The sequence below is a fragment of the Rhinoraja longicauda genome, chromosome 20 (assembly GCF_053455715.1).
Source record: "Rhinoraja longicauda isolate Sanriku21f chromosome 20, sRhiLon1.1, whole genome shotgun sequence".
In the NCBI taxonomy this organism is placed as follows: Eukaryota; Metazoa; Chordata; class Chondrichthyes; order Rajiformes; family Arhynchobatidae; genus Rhinoraja; species Rhinoraja longicauda.
This window is the reverse complement of record NC_135972.1, coordinates 28,775,167-28,790,562: the sequence shown is the minus strand read 5'-3', so window position 1 is coordinate 28,790,562 and position 15,396 is coordinate 28,775,167. Positions and strand designations below refer to the sequence as shown.

Here is a 15,396-nt window from a genome sequence, read left to right as displayed (position 1 = left end):
CATGCCAGAAACAGCAGCACCCACACCAGATATGCTGCCACCTCACAGCTGCTGCAACCCAGGATCAATTCTGACCTCAGCTATTATCTGCAAGAAGCTTGCATGCTCTTCCTGTGACTATGGGTTACCTCAAGTGCTCATTTTGTCTCCCACATCCTCAAAGATGTGCTGGTGATAAATTTATTAGAGACAGATTCTGGCTTCAGTGAAAGATATGCCAGAACATTCAACAGAATACGTTACATGGAAAACAAGTGGTGGAAAGGTACTGATGGGTGAGCTCAATCAGCAGGTATGGATTCAATGACCTCTTTCTATGTCAAAAGTAAATATGAAATGTGAAACTGCAACCATCTAGTTATGAGCAGCTGCAGTTTGCCTACTTAAAAAAATTGTCATAATCTTCCTTCCACCATAATCAGAAATGAGGATGTTCACAATCACAATATTTAATTCCAATCGCAACTCCTTAGAAATTGAAAACAGTCCACAACACTTTGCTTGACTTAAACAACACTTAGTCCTTCAGGAGGAGCACAGTGATGTAGCTGGCAGAACTGCAGCCTCACAGCCCTAACTGTCTGTGTGGAGTTTGCACTTTCTCCCTGTGACTGTGTGGGTTTCCTCTGGGTGCTCCAGTTTCCTCACACATCCCAGAGATGTTTGTATGTTAATCGGCCTCTAAATTACCTCTGGTGTGTAAGGAATGGATAAGAAAGTGGGATAATATAGAATTAGTGTGATCAGCTGTTGGCATGAACACATTGAGAGCAATCAAAGAGAATTGGGAATGTGGGTAAAATACACTTCAGGGAAAATTAGTGCAGGAATGGGATTGTTCTGTGAGTTGGCATAGAAGTAATGAGCCAAAATGTGCTCCTCTATATTTCCAAGGAGACGCAGATAGCTAGAAAATGAGTGCATTGTCACCTACAATTAGTACACGATAGTGGGGGGGCATAGTGGTGCAACTAGGAGAGCTAATCCCTCACAGCTCTCGTAATCTGGGTTCAATCACGCCCTCTGGTGCTGTTCCTATGGTTACCAAGGTTTACTTTTGTTGCTCTCACATGCCAACGATGTACAAGTTAGCGGGCTATTTAGCCAATGTAAAAAAAACTTACACTGGTGTACGTGTGTCGTAGAATTAATTGGAATGTGGGGTGAATCGTTATTGAATATCCCAATGTGGAAATCTATTGCGTTCCTTCACTTTTGCCAGGTTTAAATCCTGGCAAGTTAGACACAAAAAGCTGGAGTAACTCAGCAGGTCTGAGAGCATCTCTGGAGAAAAGGAATGGGTGATATTTCGGGTCGAGACCCTTCTTCAGACCAAGATCTCCTCAACAGTGCTGTGGGAGTACCTTCACTGGAACAGCAACTGCAATTTAGGAAGGTAGTCGAGATTTTCAAAATCATGCCACGATACTATTCTGAAAGTCCAATATAATTTACTCTAAAATTATTGGTCATAAAGAGTAACATAATATTCTGCACTCTGCTTATTTTGTCTTTAGTACTATCTGATGTACTCATGTACGGTATGATTTTGCCTGGATAACATGCAAAACAACGTTTTCACTGTTTCGCCATATACATGACAATGATGAATCAATACCAACATTGAATTTATACTGCATGGATAAACAATATTAAAGACCAACAGACAATGCACTGACAACACCAAATCAAAATAGAAGACATAAGATGTTGGAATCTTGAGCAAAAAAAAACAAAGTGCAAGAGGAACTCAGTGGATCTGTCAGATGACCAGTCTGAAGAAGGGTCCCAACCCAAAACACTGTCTGTCCACTGCCCTCCACAGGAGCTGCCTGGAGTCCAGGAGTTCCTCCGGCACTTTGTTTTTTGATCAACCCAAATAAATGGAAATACAACTATTGTTTCATAAGTTAGAAGTAACAGATGAAAGTAATAGTAATACAAACAATGAACCAAAAGAAGACTCAGGTCCATAAAAATAAAATAAAAAGAGTGAAATCAGACTAGTTGGTTAATTATCAAATTCTGGGGACAAGGAACTGCAGATGCTGGAATGCCTCCACAGAAGCTGCCTGGCCCACTGAGTTCCTCCGGCACTTGGTGTTTTGTAGCAAATATTGTATTCAACTCTAGTGTAAACATGTAAACGTGCAGTAGATGCAGAAACTAAAACTGATCAGAGATCGAACTGTTTTAACCTTAATTGATCGAAAAGAATCGTTATTTGTACAGGATGTCTAAACACAAATACAGTATCTGCTCAAGAGGAAAAATAGCAAATTGGGGGAACTTACCTTATATTTGTAATGGAACCAAATAAAAATCGCCTATTCTAACGCATAAACCGACGCTACATCAATTCTCTTAATCCATGCGGATAATTCCACAATGCTCACGGGCTAAATGAAAATCTCCTGACGATACCTACAACCCACTTCTTTCACAGGGTCTCGTTTTTGTTTGAAGAAACAGACGAGTTGTTTTCCACACATTCCCCTCCACCCACCCTGTAGAGTTTCCATCTGGGAATTGCTGAATGTTCCGATTGTGCTTGCTCAGTACCTGGACAAGTGAAATCGATTTCCGCACAAAAATAAAACCCTGTCTGCACGCAGCCAGCTGCAACGAGCGAGTTGACCCATGCAGCAAGGCCGGGAGACGCAGGTTGCACCCTGCGACCGGCACAGGTATCATCAGGTGCAGAGCTGCCCCCCTGGCACGGGCTGGCAGCTGGGGGGGCGCATCCCGCCGTCACGTGACCCGCCGGCCCATTCATAAAATCAGAACCCCGCCATTCCCCCTTCAAGTAAAGTTCGAAAATAATGGAACGTCGAGCCGTTAAAACGGTTGGTCGCGCGGCGCGCCTGGATCCTCGAGGGACGTCAGCAGGCCGGCGCCAGCGGGGGTTGAAGCCGCCACACACTTGATATAAACATCGGCTTTTTATTTAACGTCACGGCCATTTCTCACCTGACGCTCGACCAGCTGTGAAACCTGCACCTCGAACCGAAGGAGAGAGGGAGTCCAACGGTGCAATGCGGTAGTTGATGATTGTTTTCCTGAGCTCCCCCGCCCATTCGGTCACTGCGACCACCTTGTCCACATCCCGGCCGGTACGCGCCCAACTTTGCCCCGCTTCTCCCCGGCTTCCGACACTTGCACCTCCAGTCGGCCACTGCGGCTGCGCGGCGCCGGCCGCCACGGAAGGCATGCTTCTTTTGTGGCTGCGCGGCGCCGGCCGCAAGGCAGGCAGACCTCTTCTGCGGCTGCGCGTCCACGTTGCATCTTGGTGCATGTCTAATGTGGGGAATAAATCTCGTGCATGCATCTGAATGAATTAAACTCACGAATTATGTACATCACTGCTGCAAGCATGCACCTCGTGAAAGCTGCACACCTGAATTATATTGCAGTCTCATTTATGCGTTTACACAACTGCATATGTATCGTCTGAAGAAGGGTCTCGACCCGAAACGTCACCCATTCCTTCTCTCCCGAGATGCTGCCTGACCTGCTGTTACTCCAGCATTTTGTGAATAAATCGATTTGTACCAGCATCTGCAGTTATTTTCTTATACTATATGTATCTATATATATGTCTGAAGAAGGGTCTCGACCCGAAACGTCACCCATTCCTTCTCTCCTGAGATGCTGCCTGACCTGCTGAGTTACTCCAGCATTTTGTGAATAAATACCGTCGATTTGTACCAGTATCTGCAGTTATTTTCTTACATATATATGTACATAACTTGTACATATACATCATGGTCAATTCAGCATTTATGCAGTTTAATTATGCATTCCATTGTGATAATACTTAAACATCTTACACAGTTGATGTTATGTGGTAAGAGCACATCTTAAATTATATATAAATGTGTTCATGTATTCATATAGATTGTAACTTTAACTATAATCTACACTAATCTCAACAAATAGATCTAAGAGAGCAAGAAAGATGTATTTGCGCAGATGACAATGAAATGGAGATTGAAGCAGACACCACTCAAACATTTAAATGATAAATTATACACTTCAAGGAAAAAGGAATAAAAAATCAAGGAAATAATGTGGGCAAAATGTGTCGGAAAGAATTGCAAATTCTGGTTTAAGTCGAAGGTAGACACAAAATGCTGGAGTAACTCAGTGGGACAGGTAGCATCTCTGGAGAGAAGGAATGGGTGATGTTTCCGGTTGATCTGATGTGGGCAATGTGGGCAATCAGATTAATGGCACAGTACGATACCAAGAAGGACGAACACGACTGATGGTGGTGTGGTGGAAGGAGAGGACTGTTTCTATATTAAATTGTCCTTGTTACAGATTGTTACAAAAAAATCAGATACACACATATATTGAAAAGTATAATACATGGATGTAAAGATGATAGATGTAAAAACAGTGGCCACCTGTTGCCTTTTATTCTCTTGTTTGGAGTGCAGCTTTGGGAGCTGGGGCCACGAGAGAGGAGAGGGAGGAGCTGATTTTGAAAGGAGAAAAAAGTGGGATAAAGGAATTGTAGATGGAGAAAACTAGAGGGCATCGTGAGCATTGGTGATGCAGAAGAAAGAGCAACGGAAGACAAGGGGTTTAACTCAGTCTCAGTGATAGAGCTGACTAAGAAAAGAGTGCATATCTTCACTTCAATGAGCTAGAGAATACATCTAGTCTTTGTAGTGAACTGGTGGACAGGTTCAGCTGCTAATTGTCTTCATCGGGTGATTCACAAAGGGATGCACTTAGAATGGAAGCAATGTCTGAAAAGATGGATTGGGAGAATGATGGTCATTCTCAATCTCTATTGCATTTTAGTTGTGGGGAACCAATGATCAAAAGGACACAAGCAGCCGGAGTAACTCAGCAAGTCAAGCAGCATCTCTGGAGAGGAAAGGCAATGTTTCGGTTTGAGTCTGAAGTCGGGCCTCAACCCGAAACATTGCCTATCCATGTTCTCCAGAGATGCTGCCTGACCTGCTGAATTACTCCGGCCTTCTGTGACCAGCATCTGCACTTCTTTGTTTCTATGGGAACCAATGATCATTTGGGTATGGAGAATTAATGGGATTAGGTTGGTAATGATAGAGATGGATACTTATTTTGTACATCTATACAAAATATGCATTGCTTGGATATGCCTTGTGCATATGGTCTATAGTGCTTTAATTTATTTAGACAACTTTCATAGGGATAGCTAAGTGAACTTAGAATTGCAAGTCAGCAACTTAAAAGGGCCAGCTCTATAAAAGCTGAGGTTACAAAACAGCTCGGCAGCTGGTATTCTGAAGCTTGTGTGGCTCTGTGCCACTTGTCTTCCATAAGTCACAAATCGGAGTGTGATGAAATGCTCTCCACATGACAGAATGATCCCAGCTCCAACAACTCTGCAGAACACAGGTATCATCCAGGAAAACATTCCATTTGGTTGGCGCCCATGAACCACTTGAACATTCACACCGCATATCATCAAGATGCAATGATTGCAGTTTGCCACATCTAGAGATGTACCATAGCAGTTCCCCAAATCTTCTTCAACAGCAGCTTCCAAAGCTGCACCCAACATTTAAATGAATAAAGGCAGCAGATGGTCAATGTTTTTATTTATATCTTTTTAAAAAAAAAGAAATTAAACTGGAAAATCGTTGCTATATATTTTGTTCTTAAATTTAGCATTACATAGAAACATAGACAATAGGTGCCAGGAGTAGGCACGGCGGCCCTTCGAGCCAGCACCGTCGTTCAATATGATCATGGCTGACCATCCAAAATCAATACCCCGTTCCTGCTTTTTCCCCATATCCCTTGATTTCGTTAGCCCTAAGAGCTAAATCTAACTCTCTCTTGAAAGAATGAATACATCAGTTAGGTCAGTCTTCATAATCCCCTATTTAATCTTAATGAATAATTATGAGCTTGCTTCTGTTCCCTTATATTAATATATTTTACTTTTACTCGGGCGGAGTATAAATTCAGGTGTGGTCTTCCATACATCCATGTTTTATTTTTGCCACAAAAGGCAGGAAATTATTTGAGACCAAGTATTTTCTAAGAGACAGTAAATAATACACCAGAACAATTCAGCCTAACTCTTGTCAATTTAGCTCCTTACTATCGACTTGTGACCTTTAGCAAAGATCCAGGATTGGGTTGCCTGCAAAACATTTCAGTTGGAGAGAAAAGAGTGAATAAGGTTACAATGAAAACACTTTCAGTGCAAAGTATTTAACCTTTTGTCTGCAACATACTGTTATTTTCCTTCTCCTTGTTTATTTATAGAAAAAAAAAGTCCTTGGAGGATTCCTTGATAATGATCATGGGATAACAATTTCACAAGAGGGACAGGAATCAGGTGTGTCTGGATGATGTCAACCAGAACCAAAGGTTACTCCCATCCGTTCCACTCTCCATAAGAAAGATGGAACCTGATGTACCTACACTAATTCCAGGAACCCAACTGTGAAATTCATTTGTGACTGAACATAGCAGCAATATTGTGGAACCAGCCATGGTGTAACTGAATTAAATATTGTGCAGCCTAACTAACTAACCTTGACATTGCTAGAGGACATATGCTGTGGCCAGAGAAAGCAAAAGTTAGTTTGGACAAATCTAATTTATGGGAATTATCTGTCATTGTGCTACCCAAAGTGTGCTCTCGTACACTTTCATCAGGAATTTTTCCAGGCATTCTTCACCTGGCACAGCAGTATTTCCAGAAAATCGGTCTAAATAGCTGAAATAAAAGCAACTTATCATTTGCAATTTAAATTTCCCTTATTTTGTTCCCAAATCCAGGCTATTTATGTGTCACCTTGAAAACTGGATCCATAGCACTGATTGTTCAGCTGAAAAACACATTCGCATTCATCGAAGAATGTTTCATTAACTCTGACGCCCTGCTTTTCACTTTCTAACCACTTTCATATACAGTACCTATTTCAACATCTATATATCCCGATTACAGCTGATAATTTGAAAATCATTATGTTCTAGCATAATGTTTTAAAGAGGCCTTAAATAGACATTTATGTTTTTGAATATGAATCTAAAAATATGTATGTTGGCGATTGAGTGCGAATTTAATTAAGAATAAATAACTTCTAAACAATCAGCACTGATTACATTTTTTGTCAAAGAAGAATTACAAATGTAACAGCAAAATGACACTCCAAAAATTGAATCTTAAGTGGAACACCAACATTCACTCATACATAGAAACATAGCAAATAGGTGCCGGAGGCCCTTTGAGCCAGCACCGCCATTCATTGTGATCATGGCTGATCACCTACAATCAGTAACCTGTGCCTGCCTTCTCCCCATATCCCTTGATTCCACTACTCAAGAACTCTATCTAACTCTCTTTTAAATTCATCCAGTGAATTGGCCTCCACTGCCTTCTGTGGCAGAGAATTCCACAAATTCACAACTCTCTAAGTGAAAACGTTTTTTCTCACCTCAGTTTTAAATGGCCTCCCCTTTATTCTTAGACTGTGTCCCCTGGTTCTGGACTCCCCCAACATTGGGAACATTTTTCCTGCATCTAGCTTGTCTAGTCCTTTTATAATTTTATGTATCTCTATAAGATCCCCTCTCACCCTTCTAAACTCCAGTGAATACAAGCCCAGTCTTTCCAATCTTTCCTCATATGACAGTCCCTCCATTCCATGGATTAACCTCGTGAACCTACACTGCACTGCCTCAATAGCAAGGTCGTCCTTCCTCAAATTAGGAGACCCACATGTCATTAGCTTTTTGCACTGCCTGCTGTACCTGCACGCTTACTTTCAGTGTCTGGTGTACAAGGATACCAAGGTCTCTTTGCACTTCCCCTTTAATCTGACACCATTGAGATAATAATCTGCCTCCTTGTTTTTACCGCCAAAGTGGATAACCTCACATTTATCTGCATTATACTGCATCTGCCATGCATCTGCCCACATACTCAACCTGTCCAAGTCACCCTACAACCTCCTAACATCCTCTTCGCAGTTCACACTGCCACCCAGCTTTGTGTCATCCGCAAACTTGCTAGTGTTACTTCTAATTCCATCATCCAAATCATTACTATATATTGTAAATAGATGCGGCGCCAACACCGAGACTTGCAGCACTCCACTCTCCACTGCCTGCCATTCTGAAAAGGACCCGTTTAGAATCAGAATCAGAATTACCTTTATTGTCATCCAAAAAAAACAAGTCTTTTAGACGAGATTTCGTCACCCACAGTCCAACAATAAGAGCAATAAAATAAGCAATTGCACACACAATCACAAACCAACACAAAACAAAAAAAAGAAACATCCATCACAGTGAGTCTCCTCCAGTCACCTCCTCACTGTGATGGAAGGCCAGAATGTCTTTTCTCTTCCCCTGCCATCTTCTCCCGCGGTCAGGCTGTTGAAGTTGCCACGTTCCAGGCTGCACCGGACGGTGAAAGGTCCGCAGCGGGCCGACCCAAGCCCTGTGATCTGGAGCGGGCGAAGACGCTGTCGCTGCACGTCGGGGCGGTCGTGGCTCCCGACATTGAAGCCCCCGCCGGGCAGAGAAAAATCCCGTGGCCTATTTCAGGCTACGCCGGACGACGAAAGGTCCTACTCTTTGCTTCCTGTCTGCCAACCAGTTCTCTATCCGTGTCAATACCCTACCCCCAATACCATGTGCTCTAATTTTGCTCACCAACCTCCCGTGTGGGACCTTATCAAAGGCTTTCTGAAAGTCTACATACACTACATCTACTGGCTCTCCTTCATCCATTTTACTTGTCACATCCTCAAAAAATTCCAGAAGATTAGTCAAGCAGGATTTTCCCTTCATAAATCCATGCTGACTTGGACCAATCATTTACCGCTATCCAAATGCGCCGTTATGCAAATTTCTTTCAGTTCCTCTGTCTCTCTTGATCCACTGTCCACTAGTACATCTGGGAGATTGTTTGTGTCTTCCTTAGTGAAGACAGATCCAAAGTACCTGTTCAACTCTTCCGCTATTTCCTTGTTACCCATAATAATTTCACCCATTTCTGCCTTCTAAGGACCCACATTTATCTTTACTAATCTTTTTCTCTTAACATAGCTAAAGAAGCTTTTACTGTCCTTCTTTATATTCTTGGCCAGTTTCGCTTCGTACCTCATCTTTTCAGCCCATATTGCCCCTTTTGCTATCTTCTGTTGTCCTTTGAAAGTTACTCAATCCTCTGGCTTCCCGCTACTCTTTGCTATCTTATACATCATCATCATCATCATATATTTACAGCCGGAAACAGGCCTTTTCGGCCCTCCAAGTCCGTGCCGCCCAGCGATCCCCGTACATTAACACTATTCAACACCCACTAGGGACAATTTTTCACATTTACCCAGCCAATTAACCTACATACCTGTACGTCTTTGGAGTGTGGGAGGAAACCGAAGATCTCGGAGAAAACCCACGCAGGTCACGGGGAGAACGTACAAACTCCTTACAGTGCAGCACCCGTAGTCAGGATCGAACCTGAGTCTCCGGCGCTGCATTCGCTGTAAAGCAGCAACTCTACCGCTGCGCTACCGTGCCGCTATCTTTTCTTTTAGTTTTATTTTATCTCTAACTTCCCTTGTCAGCCACTGTCGCCTCTAAAATCCCCTTAGAATCTTTCTTCCTCTTTGGAATGAAATAATCCTGCATCTACTGGATTATGCCCAGAAATTCCTGCCATTGCTGTTTCACCGTCATTCCTGCTAGGATCTTTTTCCATTCGACCTTGGCCAGCTCCTTTATCATGTCTTCATAGTCCCCTTTGTTCAACTGCAACGCTTACATTCCATGTTTAACCTTCTCCCTCTCAAATTGCAGATTAAAATTAATCATATTATGGTCACTACCTCCAGCCGGTTCCTTTACCTTGAGTTCCCTTATTAAATCTGGTTCATTGGACAACACTAAATCCAGAATTGCCTTCTCTCTGGTAGGCTCTAGTACAAGCTGCTCTAAGAATCCATCTCAGAGGCACTCTACAAACTCCCTTTCTTGGGGTCCAGAACCAACCTGATTTTCCCAGTCTACCTGCATATTGAAATCTCCCATAATCACAGTGGCATTATCTTTGTTACATGTCAATTTTAATTCCTGCTGCAACTTACACCCTATATCCAGGCTACTGTTTGGGGGTCTGTAGATAACTCCCATTAGTGTCTTCTTACCTTTTCAATTCCTTAACTCTATCCACAGTGACTCTACAACATCAGTCCCAATGTCACCCCTCGCAAGGGACTGAATTCCATCCATCACCAACAGAGCTACCCCACCTCGCAAAGAGAAAGCTTTCATTCTGAATTATAAATAACAAGAATAGCTATACTTTCGAAAAATATATATAATGTCATCACACAATGTCATCATACAATGTCATCACACAATTTACCTTCCTGTAATAAATATTGACTTTCATCAGATCTGAGTAAGGCCACTAGATGGCGCAATCTACATCCTCAAAGCAGCTTATTGGCTTTGTAAACGTCAGAATTATTCCAATTGAATGACTTAAATGTGAAAGTTGTTAGATCTAAAGAATAAAATTCGTTTTCACCTTCCAAGGACAGAATCCCCCTCGTTCTCACCTTCCACAAGGACAGAATCCCCCTCGTTCTCACCTTCCACCCCACCAGCCAGCGGATCCAACATATCATCCACCAACATTTCCGTCACCTACAACGGGACCCCACCACTGGCCATATCTTCCCATCCCCTCACCTCTCTGCGTTCCGCAGAAACCGTTCCCTCCATAACTCCCTGGTCCACTCGTCCCTTCCTACCCAAACCACCCCAACTCCCGGCACTTTCCCCTGCAACCGCACGAGATGCAACACCTGTCCCTTTACCTCCCCCCTCAACTCCATCCAAGGACCCAAACAGTCTTTCCAGGTGAGACAAAGGTTCACCTGCACCTCCTCCAACCTCATCTATTACATCCGCTGCTTTAGATGTCAACTTATTTACATCGGCGAAACCAAGCGCAGGCTCGGCGATCGCTTCGCTGAACACCTGCGCTCGGTCCGCATTAATAAAATTGATCTCCCGGTGGCCGAGCACTTTAACTCCCCCTCCCATTCCCAGTCTGACCTTTCTGTCATGGGCCTCCTCCAGTGCCATAGTGAGGCCCACCGGAAATTGGAGGAACAGCACCTCATATTTCGCCTGGGCAGTTTGCAGCCCGGTGGTATGAACGTCGACTTCTCCAACTTTAGATAGCTCCTCTGTCCCTCCTTTCCCCTCCTCCTTCCCAGATCTCCCTCTATCTTCCTGTCTCCACCTATATCCTTCCTTTGTCCCGCCCCCCTGACATCAGTCTGAAGAAGGGTCTCGACCCGAAACGTCACCCATTCCTTCTCTCCCGAGATGCTGCCCGACCTGCTGAGTTACTCCAGCATTTTGTGAATAAATTGATTTGTACCAGCATCTGCAGTTATTTTCTTATAAAATTCTGGCAGTTGGAAATAGAGGTAAATTTAAAAAAATAGGAATAGTGGCTATATGCAATTTCAATGGATTTATCATTCAATGGTAGGTGGAGTGAACCATCCTACCACAACAAAGGCACACGAAACCACAGTGTTTCCAGCACTATCATAGGAAGTGGTAAAGCAATTTTCTTCCATGCTTTCGGAAGAAAATAAGACAAATATATGAGAGGAATTAAACGCTGATAGAAATATTGGCTGTCTTACAAATACCAATATCTGTACATTAATAAAAGATGAGGGACAAATATTGTTTATCTTAACCAAGTTAAGGAATTAACAATCACATTAATATTTCTTCCAGTCGGATGCTCTATCACTATAAAAAAAACATCAGGATATACATATTGAGAAAATGCTGAAACTACTGAACTTGATACTTTAAGTGTTTCCCTTGCCTCAGATGTTAAAGTGATTTCTAAGCACTTTTTCTTTCTATTACTCATTTATAAATCCTCCAGTATTTTTGTAATAAATTGTGAACACCAGGTATTCATCATCGTTGTCTTGGAAGATCCTCAGTTGTCAGCACTGAAATTGTGAAAAAGGATACGTATTTTACAGATTTTGTTTTCTGTATAGAAGTTTCAATGGCACATCTGAATTTGAGACCAACAAATTTTCATGTTTCGTAGCAAAGTTATTTTTATAGTTTGCAAACCTGTTTTCACATTCAACAGTATTAAGTGGCCAATGTCACTGTCTCTTTCAGCAATATCTCTTTTCTGCCCAAGTGTATCTATATACTAAAACTCTCATTTGTTTGTTTGTTTGTTTGTTCCTGAACTACAGCCAAAATGGTACATGATAGCGCGACAATTTTAGGCCCACCTTACTCACCGCCGTCCCTTTGGTGCTAATGGAAGAAGTTTCATTTAAATCGGTGTTATATTTTTAAAGTTATTCACATTTTAAAGTTTAAATCTATCTCCGAGGGAGGGGAAGGGAGGGAGGGAGGGGGTGGAGGGAGGGGGGAGGGAGGGAGGGGGAGGAGGGAAGATAAGGGGGGTTGAGGGTGATGGAGTGGGGGGAGGGGAAGAGGGAGGGGGAGGGGGTGAAGGGAGGGAAGGGGGAGAGGGAGGAGGGAGGGAGGGGGAGGGGGGAGAGGGAAGGGAGGGAGGGGAGGGAGGGGGAGGGGGAGGGGGAAAGGGGGGAGGAAATGGTGCTGCACCAATGCGTGAGAGGTTTGGGCCCAGCGGGTCCACTTGGTCGAGTATCATATAAATTCATAGTTATACAGCATGGAAACAAGCCCTTCGGCTCAACTTACCTGTGCTGACTGAAGTGCCTACATGAGTTAGTTTCATTTGCCTGCATTTACTCTTAAATGTTTTCTATCCATGTCACTATCCAAATGTAATTTATATGTTATAATTGTACCTATCTCTACCACCCTTTATGCCCTCTATGTTTAGACTCCTCCACCCTGCGAAAAAGATTGAGACCATCCACTTTATCTACACCCCTCGTGATTTTATTTTCCTCTACAAGGTCAATTCTCAACCCCCTACACACCAGAAAAAAACAGACCCAGTCTATCCAGTCTCTCCTTATAACTCAAGCCTTCCAGTCCCAGCAAACGTCCTTGTGAATCTTTTCTACACCCTTCCCAGTTTAATACAACTTTACCATCGCTGGGCGATCAGATTACACACAGCACTCCCGAGTCTCACTAACATCTTATACAGCTGAAATATGACATATCAACTCTTGTACTGTGTGCCCTGACAGATGAAGGCAAGCATGTGGAATGCCTTCTTCACTACCCTGTCAACCCTGTCTACATTTGGGATTGTGGGGGAAGGGTTGATATAGTATACACATGCAAGAATGTGGGTACATGAGCAAATTGGAAGAGGAAGATTGTGAGAATGAAAGAAGTGGTTTTCTCTCAGTTTATGATTGTGATTTGCTTTCCCACAATCTCCATAGATGTCCCTGTCTGCATATCAATAGTGTAACATCTTTTCATATAGTTAAAATTCCAACAAGAACAAATCATTTCTCACAAAATCACAAGATTGAGCAGTGAAGTTGATGCATAATGTAATGTACAATGAGAAAATATTCTGTAAATTTAAATGCCTCTTGCGAAACTGTGAACTGTTAAGGCTAATTTATGCGTTGGAAGATCTGATCAACAACAAAATGGGATGACTGACTTGTTTTAGTGCTGTTATGTTATTAATGTTGGTCAAGAGAACACATCAACAGTTCTTTAAATCATGTCATGGTTTTTTTTGCATCCATCTGAATGGGCAAAGGAAGGCTTATTGCAGCAAAAGTTTAATAATTGTCTGATTATATAAATGACAGAGTTAATCACGTTCGGTGTGAGCTGATGTGTAGTTTAGTTTAGAAATACAGCGCGGAAACAGGCCCTTTGACCCACCGAGTCGGCACTGACCAGTGATCCCTGCACATTACACTATCCTACTCACACTAGGGACAATTTACACATACACCAAGCCAATTAACCTACATACCTGTACGTCTTTGGAGTGTGGGAGGCAACCGAAGATCTCGGAGAAAACCCATGTGGTAACGGGGAGAACTTATAAACTCCGTACAGACAACACCCGTAGTCAGGATCGAACCAGGGTCTCCGGCGCTGCAAGCCCCTTAAGGCAGCAACTCTACCGCTGTGCCACCGTGGCCGCCCATTGGAGGTCTCCTATGGGAGAAGTGCTTCCATTTTTTCACCCAAGGACATTGTGTCACCCATGCATTCATTCCAAGTTCATTGGCATTTCCCCATTTCCCGATTTGGTTCCCTTGTTTCTAGGACAGCCAATTCTCACATTTAATGACCACCTCACCCAGTCAGTCAAACATGCTTAGTTCTGCCATTGACTGAAATAAAGCAAATTCCATATTTTGGAAATACATCAAAAAAGGAAAGAACGGTGGTTGTCTTTGTTAACAAAAAAAAAATCTCATGGCAAGATCTATATATTTGGTATTCGAGCCTTATTTTTCATGCATGCAATATGAATGTTACAAGCAGAACAACTCCTGCACTAAGGGGAGCTGCACATTTACTGCTCCTTTCAACTGCTTTCCCAAAAGGAGCCTTTCAAAAACAAGGGGTCATTAATCTTCCTGATTATGCAGGAATTAAACCTGATTCTACCATGTGTAGGAAGGAACAGCAGATGGGCCTCAGTCCGTCTTAGCCTAGTGATCTCCTAGTTTAACTCGCCTTCCCATTCCCGTACTGACCTTTCTGTCTTCCACTGTCAGAGTGAGGCCAAAAGCAAATTAGAGGAACAGCACCTCATATTTTGCTTGGGCAGCTTACTACCCAGCAGTATGAATATTGATTTCTCTAACTTCAAGTAACCCTTGACTCCCCTCACTCTCCGTCCCTCCCCCACCCTAATCATGGTACTTGTTTCACTGTCGTGCTGCTGTGTTTCATTGTTTGTATTACTAAATTATCACCTTACCCACAGCTGAAAATGGACCATTGTAGGCTCCACCTTTCCTTGATCATCATTGCTGGCTTTGATCTGTCTATTTGCATATTTTTCAATAATTTGGTCTATGTACCTTTTCATATCTCTCAGTTCCCTCTCCCCTGACTCTCAGTCTGAAGAAGGGTGTCGACCCGAAACATCACCTATTACTTTTCTCCAGAGATGTTGCCTGACCCATTGAATTACTCCAGCTTTTTGTGTCGATCTTCTGATTCTACCATGTCAACAATGACAATGATCTCTTATGTGCAATTTCCGTCATGAACAGTCACTTAAATTGATTTTATTGGCCTTGTCTTTCCATTATTTCAACTGGAGTGAAATTCAAGTGAACCTGACATGCTCAACAAATTGAATATTTTAAGTTTCTGATCCTCAAATTCCTTTATGAAATTAATATTACAGAAAGTAATTTCTGAAGGTGTCAAGAG

The 15,396-nt window shown here is 42.7% G+C and overlaps 1 protein-coding gene across 2 annotated transcripts in view; it reads right to left on the bottom strand.

Moving 5' to 3' along the window:
- Positions 1 to 3,182, bottom strand: part of rab3ip (RAB3A interacting protein (rabin3)) — a 39,052-nt gene extending 35,870 nt beyond the window's left edge. The window contains exon 1 of one of the 2 annotated variants that reach the window (XM_078417324.1): positions 2,971 to 3,182. The gene's annotated coding sequence lies outside the window, so the exon portion shown is untranslated. The remainder of the gene's footprint in view (positions 1 to 2,970) is intronic. The other variant, XM_078417322.1, reaches the window with a different exon arrangement.
- Between the last annotated feature and the right edge of the window lie 12,214 nt (positions 3,183 to 15,396).